Here is a 3,701-nt window from a genome sequence, read left to right on the forward strand (position 1 = left end):
AAAAATTACATTACCCTTTGTCCAAAGTAAAATGAGAGATATTTAAGCTACTTCTCATATATATGGGGCTAACTATAACCTGTTCTTAAAAACCTCAAAGGCTGGAGGTTATACTATCTGAAATACAGCTTTACTATTCCAAACATAAGAAATTTGTTCCTGACAATAATATTCTTTTCCATAACTCAAACTCATCATTAGTTACTTTCCGATAGGACAGAGGGAACAATTCTTTACCCTCTTTCTCACAAAAGTATTTCACATATTTGAGCACTGTTCTCATGTCTCCTCAGTGTGTTTCTTTTTCAGGTCAAATATCGCCTTAGAATTCAATTTTTCCTAGCGGTCACATTTTCTAGACTTCTGATATTCTTTCTTTGTGTTTTAAAAAAGGGATGCCCAAAACTGGAATATTCCATGCAGAGTTGAGTAATTAGAAATTATTTATTATCTTAAATATGGCAATCCTGCTTCTACATTCCCATTTGATACTTCATTTTGTCTTCCTCAGCAGTCTACATCAGTAGCTAACATTCAGTTTGCTGTTCTTCTCCCAGTTTCTTTTTTCCAACCTTCCTATGCAGCTAATCAGTCCATCTTGTGTTTTGTAAATTCTACAAACTCAGCAATATATCACATTTCTCAGAAAGAATATATTAATGTGTTCTGTGATTGCTTCAGCCAGTTTCTTACACACTTTAGTGTAAAAATCATTAAGTTCATATGATTTAAGATTTGACTAATAAATAAAGGTAATAAAATTCCTAGCCCATCCAGGTACCCATTTCATATTTATCTGTCTCTAGCAGCAATACAGGCATCAGTACAAGGAAGAGATGATGCATTTAATTTCTCCCAGTTCTCTTCCTTCATTATTTTTGTGTGTTCATTCCATTTTTTTCTTCACAGACAGGATCTGACTCACACAGTAACAAGAACAGTAATGACTTCAACCTGTCCCAATAAATTTTCTCTCATTTTCCTAAAAGGACAGTTAACAAAGGTTACAAAAAGCTCTGTCTGTAGCTTAAAAAGGTTGGAGAAGAGAACTGTTAACGTGAAAATCTGTGTTTATAACGAATTAGAATAAATTTTAGAATGGAATTAAGTTTGAAGGGACCTACAACAATGGAATCGTAGAATCATTTAGGCTGGAAAAGACCTTTAAGATCAAGTACAACTGTTACAATCATCATTTGGTCCAACTGCCTAATTCAGGGCTGACCAAAAGTTAAGCGATGTTATTAGGGGCATTGTCCAACTGCATCAACTGTGTCTCTAGGAAGCCTGTTCCAGTGTTTGATCAACGTCGTGATAAAGAAATGCTTCCTGATGTCCAGTCTGAACCTCCCCTGGTGCAGCTTTGAACCATTCCCATGTGTCTTGTCACTGGGTACCACGATCAATAGATCAGCAACTCCCTCTTCAGGAAGCTGTAGAGAGCAATGAGGTCCCCCCTCAGCCTCCTGTTGTCCAAACTAGTTAAGTCCTCAGCCATTCCTCAGGGTACCTACCTTCCTGTGCTGTCACCAGATTTGTTGCTCTCCTCTGGAGAGGTTCAAGGACCCTCACACCCTTCTTAAATTGTGGGGACCAGAACAGCACACAGTTTACTGAAAGTGCACTTGCACCAACAGTCACCCACCTCTTGCCCAGCTGGCTTTGCTGGAGCCCAGACTGGGTTTTGCCCTCTTGTCTGGCTGCCAGGACATGGCCAGGGATTCGAGTGGACCAGCACGTCCAGCTCGTTTTGTGCAGGGCTGCTGGCTGGGGATAAATGTAATCGAGCAGGACCGGCGCTGGCATTGAGCCCTGAGGATCCGAGAGCGAGTAGGCAGGCAGCTGGAGTCCCAAAAGCGGTGTGTCAGAAGTGGGACTCGAACCCACGCCTCCAGGGGAGACTGCGACCTGAACGCAGCGCCTTAGACCGCTCGGCCATCCTGACCCCAGAAGGCACGCGCGCGTCCCGGATCAGCTGTGCAGCTGTAGGTGTCTCTAGTGATGTCACGCTGTACTCCTTTTCTTATGCAAAGGGTGTTACAAATTATCCCAAACCAAAACGTACATTGTGTTGGACTGCTCTCCAGCCACTCCTCTCTCCCTTTACACTTGTGCCTGGTGTTATTCTGTCTCAGGTGCAGAATTCATCAGTTGTTCTTGTTAAATTTGTGATTCGTGAGACAGAAGATTAGACACCATAAATTAAAACTGAGTATTAATATGATCCATTTAAGTATATAGAAGCATCTCTCAGACCATATATGCTGTGGGAATGAACAGCCCATAAGGCTACTCATATCAAACAGTTTATTAATAAAAAATAAAAAAATTATTCTGGTATTTGAAGCTATGTTCTGAGAAAATTATGCATGGTATCTAACTCATCCCATCAGAAAGCTAAATGTGGGAATTATATACATTAATATAAACACTTGAGCTTGTCTATTGCTTAAATGTAGGGTCCTTGATTCACCACAGATGGTACACCTATTGCTGCAAGCAGTTTACAGCACCACAGCAAAGATATTACAAAAGGTCTAATCAACATAGAGATGTTGAAGGAAGTTTTAATTTAATTTTAACAGTCCATAATTTGTTGAAATTACTTCACTTCAAAAAAGTCACATTTCTTTTGAGAACTTTTCATGTGAAGAAAGAGCAGGGAGAGACCTCTGTAAGTGGTTATTTTACTAGTCCAAATCAGACAAGGAAACTGATCCTCCTCTAAGACACAAGAGTTGGAGTCTTTTAGCACCTTTTGGTATAATACCTCACCACATCTCTGCAGGACAAAATATCTTTTTGCCAAAAGTACAACACTTACGGTCTGAATGAAGGGAGCGGGGGGAACAATCGAGAAAAAAAAACAAACTCAAAAAACCCCTCCAAAAATAACAGGAAAAAAACTCCTCATTTTAACTGTCTGGGAGGTTGTGGTACTATCTCTTGGGTGGCCTTGGTAGGGGGAAAAAAGGAAAGGTCAGTCATGGGATCCACAGGTTAATTCTACAACCATGCATAGTCCTCTCTGCAGTACATGATATTATCTTGATGTCGAGTAGAAACAACCAAAGGATCTCCAGAACCAAATACTTTCCTCTGATAAACAAATGACCATACCTGAAGTTCAACGCTGTAATACCAGCATGTAGCCTGTAGGATGGGTAAAGAGAAACATAACATGTATTTGTACTGAATTATGTAAACTGACAGAAGTGCTAGAGACTCAGAAACTTTATAAAGTACTAGGCTTACTGAGATGTCTCATTAATTGTTAAATCAAACACATGAGTAAGCAGAACACTCAACAGCCTACAGCTCACAGACGTAAATTACAATCCCATCCGTGAGTATTGCATTTGCCCTGTGCCGTAAGAATAAGAAATTGCTCCCCCCTTTTTTTCCTTTTTACTATTGCCATTCTGTTGGAGTCTGATTTTTTGGAGCTCGCCAGTGGGCTTGTATGTAAGAGGAAAACAAAATCACAAAGCAAGATTACTGCATCTTCAGTTTAGCTGTCAAAGTCTTAAGTGTGACAGAAGGGTACATTATCAATGCTAAAATACAAATCATGAGGAAAAGAAACCATAAGCTTTAGTTTTAACCCTATCTCAGATTTCTCTTCAGAAAGCTTTCTTGCCTCAAATCCACATATTTCGATTGGTTTTACGTGGAATGAGCACACTGAAACTATTCAAATT

General features: G+C 39.8%; 1 non-coding gene across 1 annotated transcript; it reads right to left on the minus strand.

Moving 5' to 3' along the window:
- Positions 1-1,862: 1,862 nt before the first annotated feature.
- Positions 1,863-1,945, minus strand: TRNAL-CAG. Its single transcript has one exon. It is a non-coding gene; the product is annotated as a tRNA-Leu (tRNA).
- Positions 1,946-3,701: the final 1,756 nt, after the last annotated feature.

This window comes from Apaloderma vittatum, unplaced genomic scaffold (genome assembly GCF_000703405.1).
Source record: "Apaloderma vittatum isolate BGI_N311 unplaced genomic scaffold, ASM70340v1 scaffold3758, whole genome shotgun sequence".
Lineage (NCBI taxonomy): Eukaryota > Metazoa > Chordata > Aves > Trogoniformes > Trogonidae > Apaloderma > Apaloderma vittatum.